This window comes from Argentina silus (assembly GCF_951799395.1).
Source record: "Argentina silus genome assembly, chromosome: 21".
In the NCBI taxonomy this organism is placed as follows: Eukaryota; Metazoa; Chordata; class Actinopteri; order Argentiniformes; family Argentinidae; genus Argentina; species Argentina silus.
In genome coordinates this window covers 13,452,307-13,466,333 of record NC_139675.1, presented here as the reverse complement: position 1 = coordinate 13,466,333, position 14,027 = coordinate 13,452,307, and positions in this window count along the sequence as shown.

Here is a 14,027-nt window from a genome sequence, read left to right as displayed (position 1 = left end):
TTCTTCAATTTGTCTGACCATTTCATGGGTTCACACATACATCTCTGGCACTCCAGCAGTGGTGAGTTCACAAATTAGGGTCCTTGGAGTGCCAAAGATGTGCTGTGAACAAAGGCCCAGCAGGGGAAGTTAAGGGGTGTGATTGGTTTTTGAGTGCCTAGCAGGCCTAAGGGTCGCCTAGGGGGCCATCAGGACCAGGAGCAGTAGCTTGAGAACTTGTTAAAGGAGCTGCTCAGTCTCTCTGGAGCAGAAACAAAACAAGACGTGGCGAACAACACCAGTATTAGATATCGCTCTGATTGATTCCGGGGGCGGGCGAGGGGGGCCTCCCCATTGCTCATAGCAATATCTTTGAGTGGCAGCAGCATTTTCAAATAAACTTGTTGTTTATTATTTTTAAAGACTCGCAAGAGAGGAAAAGGGGGACCGTGGGGCGATAAAACCAAACAGAACTCTGAAACTATCGTTTTTTTTCTGATTGGCGATTCATTATTGATTGCGGCGGTAGAGGCAGCGGTGTGTTTGGAGTGCGCGGGCTGCTAAGTCGAGTGGAGCAGGTTATTTCTCCAAGCCTGATGGTTTTAGCCGAGTGTACCGTCCATCGTGGCACGTGGCGACGCCCGCCTCATTCCCCCTGAAGGGTCTGAGAAGGTTAGACGGTGCCTAAGTTGGACTCTGTCAGAGCTCTCTCCAGCCCCCGAGTCCCGACGCTCCATTCTTTTCCCTGAAGGGTTACACTCGTCTGCTCTCCTACAAAGATTTAAAAGCGTAGGATTGGGTGTACTGTAAAGCACGGGCTGTTGTTACACCAATCCTATGCTTTTAAATCTGTGTAGCGATGTGGACAAGTGTACACTTAAGGGTTAAAGGATGGAGAATTGGGGCCCCGGGGTTGGTCGGTGATAGGCCAACGAGGAGGTTGGTCTGTGTGATTGCAGGGCTGACTGCACTGTTCATGAATAATCGGCCGGTGGAGAACATGATTATCTCAGCTACATCTTTCTAAAGAGTCTCCCAATTGTTTGCCTGAGCATAAGTAAATGAGAGTGTGTGTGTGAAAGTGTGTGTGTTCATGTGTGTCTTTGTGTGTGTGTGTATGGATGAAAGTGTGTGTGTGTGTGCGCGCACGTGTGTATTCTTGTCCATGCGGAACAGTAAGCTATTAGTCAGAAAGGATCGTTTTGCACTCTGAGGGAAACTAGAAACAATGGCTCAGGAAAGGCGTTGTTTTGAATGAAAGGTAATTGCTAATTTCACAGCTTCATTTCACAGTTACATCCAAGAGTCAAAGAGTGATCCTGACAAAGTATACCAATACAATTGCAACCTCATTAGCACAAGACTATTGATTCACATTGCATTGGGATGCAACTACTGTGATTCCAGCACAATGGTACAATATATAGCTTGTGTGTGTGTGTGGGGGCGTGTTTTTGCAGCAACAATTTGCAAGTATTGCATATAGGGCCGGTTTCACAGGCAAGGCTTAAGCCTAGTCTCAGACTAAAATGCCTGTTTGAGCTGTCTTAACTCAAAGCGACTTGCACAGACTTATCTTAAAATAGTCGTAGATTTAACCTCTACTCTAGGACTAAATTGAAGCTTAAATTAATCCTTCAAAGAGGCAGGTTTAACTTCTGCTTGGTACTGTTTGTGAGGGAGCACAGACTATTTGGAATATCTAAATGAAGACCAACATGCACGACAGAGGCCAGCCTCTCTGTCTCAAAGAGGAAGGCTTTTACCCAATTCTCTCCAAGTTCTGATCACAGAGGTTTTTGGCATCTGGAATCTTTCATTGTGAAACTGGTGATTTGTGTGGTGCCAGTGAAGCAACTATGTGTAGAGTAGTTCACAAAGTCACGCAGGGCCATTCGTGAACTGAGGAGTCTTTACATCGTACAGCATTTTTTCATATTTCAAAAACTAACGTTTTTTGAACAAATTCTTTTTTGCCTCTGCCATTGTTGTGTCTCAAGATTCACGCCAGTAATGGTGTTTTCTATTCCATTCCGGGTTTTTGAGCACCATTAGACCAACAGCATGGGCTCATACTTAACCTAATGAGGCTTAAGAGGTATTCTCATTTAGGCTTATTTACCTTACTCCAGGACTCCATAGTCTCTGACTAAGTAAGCCAAATTTAAGCCATGTTCACGAAAGCTACTTAAATGTTCTAGTTTAACGAGTACATGTAGGGCCGGTTTCACAGACAGGGCTTAGATTCAGCCAGGAGTAGGCCTTAATGGGCTGGTTTCACAGACAAGGTTTAAACCTAGTCCTAGACTAAAAAGCATCCTCAGTGGCAATTGAAAAGTGTGTGACAAAAGTCTGTGAAACCGGCCCATTGTGTATGAATTAAACTAGCTTCAATTTAGTCTGAGAGTAGCTCTAATCCTCCCTCTTGCAATCAGGTTTGTTTAATCCTGCAATCAGGTTTGTTTAATCCAGAACAGGCTAAATCTACGACAATTTTAAGATAAGTCTGTGCAAGTCGGTTTGAGTTAAGACAGCTCAAAAAGGCATTTTAGTCTAGGCTTAAGCCTCATCTGTAAAACCGGCCCATCGTGTTGCAAAGTATATGCATCAGATTTGGACCACTTCCTAGCGTTGGACAAAATGCTGTATTACTGAGCACAGATTACAGTTCTGAAGGCTGGGTGTCGGGCGAATGGTTTTAGCATTCTGTTTGATCCACCCCCCAAGCTTATCCTCAGGTGATTCTCCCTGTGGCATCTGCAGTGGAGGCTGGTGGAGGTAGAAATCGGAGGACATGCTCATTTTAATAGAATGGAATTAGGAATGGTATCAGCCTCCCCTGATACATCCAACCAGGCAGCCAAGCCTGCTGTTTGTCAAGGTGTGACCACACCATCGCACCCTGAGGCAAGACTACAAATAAGGCTGAGGCAGAGTTCACTCCCCTCATCCTCTCCCTGCAATTGCAATAATAATAATTGTCTGCCTTTCTAGGAACAAAGCCAATGGAAATCACAATCCCCTTGGTTGGTGTTCTTTGATCAGTGGTAATTGGACAATTTGTGTAAACAGAGAAAGCATTTCTGTGGTTGCCCTAAAATAGACACCGGACGCCCTAAAATACTAAATGTCTCTGGATTTAATCGCAATCTTGACAAGAATTGTATTCAAGTATAAGTATGAATGCAGGGGATTCATTCAAGTCCTTAAATGAGAGGAATATTATGTCTGTCGTCATATTTGACGAAATTACCTTTATCTGGTTAAAAAAAAAAAAAAAAATGCAAATGAGGCATTTAGACTTGTAAAGGTTACCATGATCCTGCAGGTTAGTAAATGATGGCTTAATTACCGAATGACATGGAATAATCAGCTCCAGGTTGAGTTTATACAATAGTACAATACCTCGACGAATACAGTAGGAAGAAAAAAAAAAAAAAAAACATCTGATTATCTCTATTTTCAGCAAAGGTCAGCAACAAACCTTGATGATAAATTGCTGTTTCATAATCTCTACATGTCTGGCCGTGATGCACCTTTTTTTAATGTCGGTTTCAATGGCATTTGTCATTGTGAAGAAAAATCCTCCACCATCACCATCAAAGTTGTTCCAAGCCTGGCAGTGAGATGTGCCCGTGAAAGGAGCAGGACTGGAGGGACACAGCAGCGATACCCTTGGGGAGTTCTCCACCTGGGAACTCATCAAAACAGCTCTGTTTGCTGCTGCCACCGTTGGCCCACCATCCTGCAACCACCCCCCCCCCCCTCCCCCTCCCCTAACCCCCTTATCTGTAAGTTCTACTCTGGGAGTGGTGGACCGCAGGCCCCAGTGTGGATGCTCTTATCTGTCTTCTCACAGCACACACACACACACACACACAAACACACACAAACACACACACACACACACACACGGTTCACTCCATCGCCATCGTGGCCACGTCTCTTTGGGGGGCTTATTTTCGACAGGTTGCCGATATGAGGGCAGGACAAGAACTCCACTCACACCAAAATCATACGGATTAGCAACTTTTGCTCGCGGTTTTACATATCACCCAAGTGTGTCACAACATTTTGTGCGACCATGGGATTGTTAAAAGTTGTTGTAATGGCCTAGCCTCCCGCTTCCAGCCTTCCACACGCGTTGCTAGGGAAACAAGAGCAATGCTAACCTAGCAACTGTCTGTAGCGCTAATCTATAACAGTGTGGTCATTCAGGAATGTACCACCAAGTGGGACAGGCACCCTGTCTCTCGCAAAACCAATAGTCAACCAAGAAAGTGGCATGTTTATGAGTATGTGCAATCTCCGTCTAAGTGTTGTTAAAGGGCATCTCCTATAGGGAGTCTTTCACCTGCTATGAGCCTCTGGGATTCTGTGCAGGAGAGTGTGTAGGTGGTTGTCCACAAGCACGCACACACACACACACACACACACAGTGCAGCACCGGTCTACCGTGCCAAGGACTTTTGTACTCAGTTGAAATTACCAAACAAACACTCTCTAGTTTCCTCACCTCACTGAAAAGCAATAGGTATGCTATAAATACACATGAACGAAATACTCCCACTTTCACAGTGGTGTGTAAAGGACAACACTTCCATTCCTTTATCCATTTCTGGACATGCTGCCACCTTTCTTTCAAAACGCCTGAACACAACGGCAAATGTGTGCAAAACTCCAGTCTATCAAAGAGAGGGAAGAAGAATCGAGCTACAACGTCAGCAATCTACTTTATGAACAAGTCGGCATAATGTCTACGGGGACGTATTTAAATTGCATCGTAACCTATTCAAACTAAGAGCAGAGGAAATAAACTTAAATCATATCTGACTCACAGTCGCTAAAATAACTCATATGAAATATATAGCATGATGGAAGACTGTGCATTGCATGTTGATAAATATGAAAAATATGTAAAGATCGTTGGATAGCAGGCGAAGAATGCAAATGATGTGCCAATAGTGTTGTATCATCTGTTATTGATGATCACGGATGCATCGGTTGCGAGAAATGAATCTACATAAAGAGTTGTGTGGCGCTCCCTGTCATAGATTCATGAGGACAATATACGGGGATTTAGCGCTGTAGATTCATTTATAACTCAAAGGAAACGCTATCAACAAAGGAATCAAGACGACTTGCCCTCTCAATCATGTCGAAAAGTGATGTTTGATGGTCTGTGAAGGCTTTCAGTCAGACATCTGCGTTGGATAAACTGATCTGAATGCATCTCGTATCATTCCAAGTCCCTACGGGATGAGTGGTTTAATACAATCCTGAGGAACCCATATACAGTGTATTGTGTCTGTATTGTTTCTCTAGTGTGAGTCGCTGAAATCTATAGTATCGCCGCACAGACGGTGAATGTATACATTTCTATTTGACATGAGGTGCATTCTTGCAAGGAAAGCTGTCAACACTGAATGATTTTTGAGCAAATTTTAAACAAGGTTCTCTTGAATTGCGAGGCAGGTAGGTCAAGACCCAGCATATTGGTCTCCTGGAAATAGGATGTACATCAAAAAATAATAAATAGGGATACGATATAAATTGTGACCTTTTTTGTGTGGAAATAAAAAAAGGGGTTTCTGGGAGATTGACAGAGTTAAGGGACAGGAAATAATTAACCCTCACCACCCGTGAGAAAATCACTCCAGGAGTGAAGGGAAAGTGGATGTCTCCATCGCACTCACGCTCCCCGCCTCCGCAGAGACACCTAGAGAAGACAGAGAACGGAGATAAAACAGCTTTTCCAAGAGAACGACTATGATGTCACGTCAGTGACCTGAGTGAAAACAACACGAATTAGACAAGAGCGCACCACAGCTTTGATAAGATACATGGACACTCCCTGGACACTGGTCTGTATGTACAGTATGACAGCCATGGAGGTATCTGATATGTTATTATCCATATCTGCCCTGGGCCAAAGGCTGTCGTCTCTAGACTCTGCTCGCTACAGTACTTAACCTGACACAAGCCTTTGACACAGACCAGCAGCCGCAGACACACACACACACACACACACACACGTCAGCCACGCGTAGTAGGCTACAGCTCTCTCTGTGATGGTGGAGACTCTGATTGCCTTATTTAGTGGTGCCATTCCAGCCTCGTCGAGTGAGCAATGGACTGCTTCCTCCCTGGCATAACTAGCTAGCGTTAAACAGTAGCGTATCTACCGTAAGAGATGGGAGTCACGTTGACAGTGAAGTTTGTGGGGAAGACGAGAGCGAACGAAGCAATGGAGAAACAGGCTTACTCTGGTTCATTAAATCCACAGTTAAGACTCAACAACAACAACAACAACAACAACAAACACACACACGGTGGTGTGATGACTTGACTGCGAGACACAGATAAACAAGTTGCCCCCCACGATGTCTCTACTACGGTACATTAGTAACCCTTATATTTAGACTGCTGTATAATGGTAAAATAAGACTTTCTAATGAACAACGCCATCCCCATCATCAACCCTGCAAGGACCATTGGCTTCCATCTACACAGAATCACCAGAGATGTACTGAAACGATCATGTTCTGGATACGGCTTTATAATGAAAATCTATTAATATATTAATGCATCACATGAATATAACGACACAGTATGTGATGTGAATGTGATCCAATAGCATGAAAAATTCAAGAGTATGTCTGAATTTCCAAACCACCCCCTCGGCCTCCCCTGAAGGCACTTTATCTGAAAGCAGTGGATGGGTACATGTGGTAAAGGTGATATGGTAATATGTGTCAATATTGTACACACCTGTCCAATCCTTTCAGATTTTCAGCGGGGCTTTGAAGGGGCTTGGGGGTCGAATTGGAATGCAGCATAAATGAGAGGATTTTTAACAAACACAAAAAAAACAACAGGTACTTGCGAAGTCACTAGCATGCTAGTGGCTAATTAAGCAATACATGAGAGGCCTCTCAGCAGGTACAGACAGACTAGATCAGCTATTGTCAAAGTGGGGTACGCGTACCCCCGGGGGTACGTGGTTCGATCTAGGGGGTACGCAAAATAAATCTGTGATTTACCTTCCCAGACAGTCCTGTTGAATAGCCGACTGCAGTCTCAGTACCAAAAATAAATGCATGCACCCGATCCAACAGAATAATATTATCATAATGTCTAATATGTAAGGGATAATGTTCATAGAATATCAATTAGGCTACAAAATGACCGACAGGGGGTACATGACTATTAGCAAACTGCAAGTTTGGGAACCACAGGACTAGATGAAACTGGCCATTTAGAATGATGTGGTAAAATGCAGCAAGACTGTTCAGAATACAAATGTAAGAAAATTGTGTAGCTAAAGTTATCTTGGTGTTTGAGGTAGCACAGTATTGTATTTTGCCAGCTAGAAAAAACAGCCTGTTCACTAACTTATCTTCGTAGTGTTGCTAACACTTTTACAAAGCTAGCTTCAAAGTAACTCACCAAAAATGTAATTGCATCCAACTGCAAACAGAGAGGCAGCATAAACCCACATAAGAGACACTCTAGGCTGCTAACTAATTGGTCAACATTAAAACCAGCTAAAAAAACATTTAACATAAAATGAGGCTCAGAAGACGAAATTGTCAATCAAAAATGCTTCTCTTCAACTTCTTGCTTCTCTTTAAGAATTTGTATTCTAAACAATTAAAGTATGTTACCTAACATTTACCCAAAAATTACTTGACATAAAAATCAAAGTTATTTTAGTGCGCCTTTAGGTGTTCGGTATTGCTGCACAGGTGCATCCAATTACACCTGAATTAGACCATGACATATTTTAATTGCATGTGGGTTCAGTCTTAAACTATCCAGACAACACTGCCCTGGTATTAAGCCAAGGATGTTACAGTAACACGTGCGTTGCAAGTGGCCCATCTGATTCCAACAAAATTGTCAACCAAAGGGTACTTCTTCTGACCTCTTTCAAAGAAAAGGAAAGTGAAACATTATTCATCAGAGTAGCAAATGAAAAGCCTTATGTTTCCTTAATGCCTTATTTCACCTCATGTCTCCAGCGTCAGTCCATGCCTGGTATTATTTGAACAAAAGTGATAAGATGTCTATCACCAAACCTCACATTCGTTAATGTGGATATTGAGCATATGCAAAAGAAGAGATTGAAGAGCCCATTACTCAAGGGGTAGCCTAGCTAAAGCACAATCATTATCTAACCCCTGGCATTTAGAACAATGACAGACGCATCTTTACCGATGTATTGTCATGTGTAGCAGAGCAGGGGTCAATTTCAGTTCAATACAAACAGTCGGTGTTGCGTCATTCCAGGCTACGCCCCCAAGGGGACAACTGCACCTCTCTCTCATAGGAGAAGAAGAAAAAATAGATATTTATATATAATCCTAACCCTGTGTCTAACCCAAACTCGTGATCACTTCCAGTTGTTGGGCCCGGGGAAAGGTGTCCATAGATAGAAAAGCTGAACAAAATGAGCCTCGAAACTAATTTCACAAATGATTTAATCGACTGCAGCCATCAGACTCTTCTCTCCGGCTCCCTGTGGCGATTAGGAACCAGATATAATCGTAGTTCTGGTTATTTACGTTTGCTGGTAGTACAAAGTGTAACAGAGCGACTTTGCGGCATTCTAATAATAACACATCTATAAAATAATATCATAAAAAAAAGGACTGGAATAAAGATGAAATGGAACATCAAATTTGAATTCTAATTCTATGAAACGGCACCCAAGCCCTGATGTGTACTATAGATATAGCACAAACCAGAGCCAATTATATTCTCTACAGCAACAAAGCACAATCATCTAGTTGATTAGAACAGGATAGAGGTAGAAGTTTTGAGGCTGTGCACAGTTAGAGAAGCAGACTGGAGAGTAGAGTGCTGCGGAGGGTTAAGGCTGTTCTCACCTTAACTTGTGGCGGTGACGAGGAAGGACCAGGTCATCCGTAGAGGAATGGCCACACAGTGCTGTACACACGCCTGCTTCTAAGGAAAGCATCTGTTGGAGTGTGAAGCATAATGGGTTAGAGGATCTCCTTTGTTTTTACAGTCCCCATTGCCACTTCTACCTTACCTGTCCTTCTAGGGACACAGCAGTTGCTTAACTTTCTTGAAAATAATGATGTTAATAGCAAAGAATTGTGTACAAGAAACAACAGAAATAGATTTTATTTCGAGGCTCACTCCAATAAAACACAATATATAATTGTGACAATGACAAGTACACCAAAATAATCAAATACATATGTCCAATTATTTCAATAATTAACACTTGAGCTGTGTTTGCTTTAGTTTGGCTGGTTCAATGGAACCAATGGAATAGTCACAAAAACATTTTCAGCATTTGATATATGTATCTGACACAGGTATGGTTTGTAATAACGAACACACAACTTTTCACAATGTACAAAACAGACTTTATCGCGACAGTACATTGTTCATTTTTTCCCATTAATTGATTTAAAGGGTCTGTCTTACCATTATCACAGTGACATAAGTCACATAGTGTATGTGTGTATGGTATATTTAATTGCAAATAACTGAGTAAACATCATTTTCAAGTGTATGCTCTTCAATTTAAACAGGTGGAAATATAATTCAATATAGTCATTCCAATTCGGTCAGTTTGTTAATGTAGAATGTAAACATTCATGATAAGAGTGGAGACAGACCCTTGTGGTAAAGCTAAGCCAAAAACATTACTAACAGACTTACAGACTTAATTACTGCCTAGTCCAGTAGAACAATACTGCCTAGTCCAGTAAAACAATACTGCCTAGTCCAGTAGAACAATACTGCCTAGTAAGCACGGTTTGATAGAGCAAGAGGCACTATTTTATATACTGTATGTTAAAAACAAACATAACATCTTAAAATAACACAGGTACTGTACACACAAGGACCACCGACATCACAACAATGCTACATTTTGTTCGTGCTGTATTTTGTTTCTCGTACAAAATTATTATTAAAACGTATCAATAAAGAACAACAAAAAAGTAGTATTGATGAAAAAGTCAATTTGGCATTGAATGATGAATAGTTACAAATATCGAAACACACTGACACAAATATAGTATTTTTTTTACATTCTTCAATAATAATACTTTCAGAAAGTCTTGGAACATTCTATTGGCATACTCCAGAAATGTACTTCTGAGGGCAGGGGACATTAGTACAGTAGATATCCTCGCATTCAAGACGACTGACAATAACTTGACTTCATCTTATTGACCAAGTCATAACCAAATGTGCCATCGTGTTTGGTCCTAAATCTAATAATAGTAACTTGGGCTTGTCGCACGGCATAACAGCAACGGCAAAAAAGTTCTGGAGATGTTTCACTTGGTTCATAAAGACCCTGAAACAAGTCAGGTTGGTCAGTTCTCTATCACTGTCACATAAACCATATAAAGTGTAAAACATAATGAGAGTCTATATACTGACAGAGGACATTACTACCCACAACAACACTCTCAAAATGTAAAACATGTAAAACTGCATGTCCATTTCATTACCTTTATGTACAGTAGTTTACAGTAGATCATTTCATTTTATATGATATTATAATTTGTATTATATCGTTTGTCACAAACAGTGGGTCAAATGTTTATGGAATGGTCATATAAGCTTAAAATAAAAAAGCAATGCAATATATATATATACACACATACATACATTTACACATAGGTGGATCGAAAAATGTATGTGGATACTGTATTATACCGTCATTTTTGACAGACTTGCTTGGGGCTGGAATCAATAAATCCCAAACTCAATTCCTGAATCTGTTACTATAGCTACTATAGCTATAGTAGCTATAGTAACAGCTATAGCTATAGTAGCTATAGTAACAGCTATAGCTATAGTAGCTATAGTAACAGCTATAGCTATAGTAGCTATAGTAACAGCTATAGCTATAGTAGCTATAGTAACAGCTATAGCTATAGTAGCTATAGTAACAGCTATAGCTATAGTAGCTATAGTAACAGCTATAGCTGTAGTACCGTAGATAGATTGGCTATCATGACTGACATTCACATTTTCAATATAAGCAATGCATTGCAAAAAAAAAGAAAAAAGAAATGACGTTCTGTATCATGCTGATGATCACACTAAAAAAATAATCCAACAATCCTGTCGGTTGGTCGGATGGTCAGATGACAAAACAATGGGTCTCCGTTGTGTGGTGAGGAAGACCTCTTTAACATTCAGACTGTTTCCTTTCTTGTGACCGGGGAACACAAATGACAACGGGGTTATTTATTTATTCTTCGTGGTGTTATCTTTAAGGCAAGGGGAGGGCCACAGGTGGTAGGCTGTCATCAGGAAAAAAATCTATTACACTTCAATTCCAACTGTGACAAAACACAACACTTCACTTCACAGACTGCCATCGTCTCAGACCAAGGCCCCCTTTAGAAGACACCTGGGGCTATAGACTTATGTGTCTGTGTGGGGTGGGGCGGCGGGGGGGGGGGGGGGGGGGGGGGGTGAGTGTGTGGGAGGGTGAAAGACCCTCTTAAGACAAAGCCAAACACCCTCAGACTTGCGTTGGCATGTACTATAGCATGCTAAACTGGGCTGGGCAGGGCCGAGCTCTCATTGGCTCTTGTCTCGAACTCACTCACCCAAATGCGGTTCCACTCAGCGCTTAACCTCAACATGACAGAGGCAGAAGAGGCTGCTTGGTGCCAGACCCTAGCCCCCCCCCCCCAACATCCTCTGCAGCCTGGACACTAGAGGCTTCTCAGGGGTTTGGATGGTTCACAGCACAGGCAAGAAATCACTTTGGCTGGGAATCGCTCAGTATGGTAACATATAATTGATAGGCCATGGCCTTCTTGTCACCTGGGAGGCGGATGTGGAGAGTTTGAGAGCAAAGTCAAAAAGAGGAGCCTCAGTGCGCCCCAGTGGATATACTGCAAACACAGCAGTATACACAGCTCATTCCAAATTTACTTTTTGCTGCTTACGCTCTGCAGGGGGAGATTTAAAGCTACCTAAACACATTTTGAAACATGAATAAATAACCAAAAAAAAAAAAAAAAAAGCAAGAATTTACACTCACCGAAGCGTTCAACATTTCAGATCAATGGCTTTGAACACCAATTAGCCACAGTTATTGACGTGCAAATGTGTGTTGTCTTCCGCTGGAGGCTGTCTGCCAAAGGTTTCAGCAGCCTCACCAATTTGGGGGTCAGTGGGACAGACAATGGAACACGGTTGACATATGCAACATGTACACAATGACATGACAGCCAGACTCAATGACAAAGTGATGTTTGACAAGAGAGTTCCATCAATCAACAGGGTTTCCATCGGAAATCTCTAAAGTGGCTGGGGCCATTCATTTTCAACCTGGGGCGGGCGTAATGGACGGTTTCTGTATTCTACATTATATAAGACTAGCTGGAACCTACCTCTGGAAACTGTTGACACACGAGTACACCATGACTGGGCCAGGCAACATGTGATGTGCAAAAAAAGAAAAAGAAAAAAAGAAGAACTTCTCACGTTTATTCTCCACATAATCTCCGAGGACAACTAAAACATACAAGGCTGGTTCACCAGACCCAGGCTTAACTTGAATCCTAGACGAAAATACATGGAGATTTTTCGATTGAAAAATTGAAGTTCACAAAGGTTCACGCAGGCACGTTAAGGAGGACGGCAGCTGGAGCCGTCTCACGTGATGCAAAACATGTCCCGTGTTCATGGGACAGGCTTTAAGAGCTGAGTTTGCTCTGTGTTTACCCACCTACGGGGGGTTCGGAGTTACGGGCTCCCCGCCATGCATGTTATTTGTATTGAATTTGTTTAATGAAATACATTTGTTTAATTTCAAGCGGGGAACTATATCACAGCGGAGCCATCCATTTATGCCAAACCTAATGTATAACCATTTTTATTAAACTATTATATAAACAAAGAAAGGTTCCTGACTGCATGTTATTTAGTCCAGGACCGGGCTTCGACTGTGTCCGGGAAACCGGCCCATAGGCCGCAAGACTGCGTTGATGGTACAGAGTCAAATCATGATCAATCGCAAACACACTAGCTATACATTACAATCTATATTACAGTTCAAATCTAACTCTGTGATGCTTCGAATGCTCTCAGAGGAGCCTCGATGATCTCCAAAGCAGCTACAACCTCTCTCTCTCATGAAGGAGGGTCATCAAAGGGTTGTACTCTCCACGTGAGAAGAAGTGTCTTGCCCCGCAGGTGTGTGTGTGTGTGTGTCTGTGTGTGTTTACTGAGGCGTGTGTCTGCTTGAGTGGTGCACTCCAGGACCTTTTAAATGGTAATTTCCCCGCTGCAGCGTTGAGTAGTGTGGGTTGATAAGGAACTATCAATCAGCTTTCAACGAGGCGATACATACACAGAAAGGCCAGGGACGTGCACAGGGGCGGAGGGTGACTGCCACTCACAAAGCGCCCTCCTGGATGGTGCTTATTCATTTGTTCCACATCGCAACCCCCCCGCTGTTAATCGCATCGCATCCTCCCGGTTGTTCACCCCCCCCCCCCCTCCCCCGCCCCCATCCTGCTGTGTCCTTTTTGGGAAAAAAGCACGTGCCCTCACATCAGTCTGTGCACGTCCCTGAGAAGGATCTAATCGTGACCAAAAAAATAAATAAAAAAAAAAACAGGGAAGCATTTACCCCCATATTTCCCAAATACTTCACTGTAAACTACCAGGCCAATGATACTCAACTTAACAAACGAGTTGTTTAATTGACGCACACTAGTCCTGATCTGTGTATTGAAAACACATCTTCACATGGTCATCCGTCATGCACAATGTTTTTTTACGCGGTGGTCTGATGTGGTCTCATGTTGTGTGGTTCTATACATGTTGTCATGCACGCGTGTGTGTTATGTACAGGACACTTCCGTGCTTTTTTCACAGTTGCTGTGGCTACTACATTCAACACTTCACTCTCAGGAGCTGTCTCTGAACTCAGAGGTGTGTGTGTGTGTGTGTGTGTGTGTGTGTGTGTGTGTGTGTGTGTGTGTGTGTGTGTGTGTGTGTGTGTATCGTCTGCATGTGTTATATGC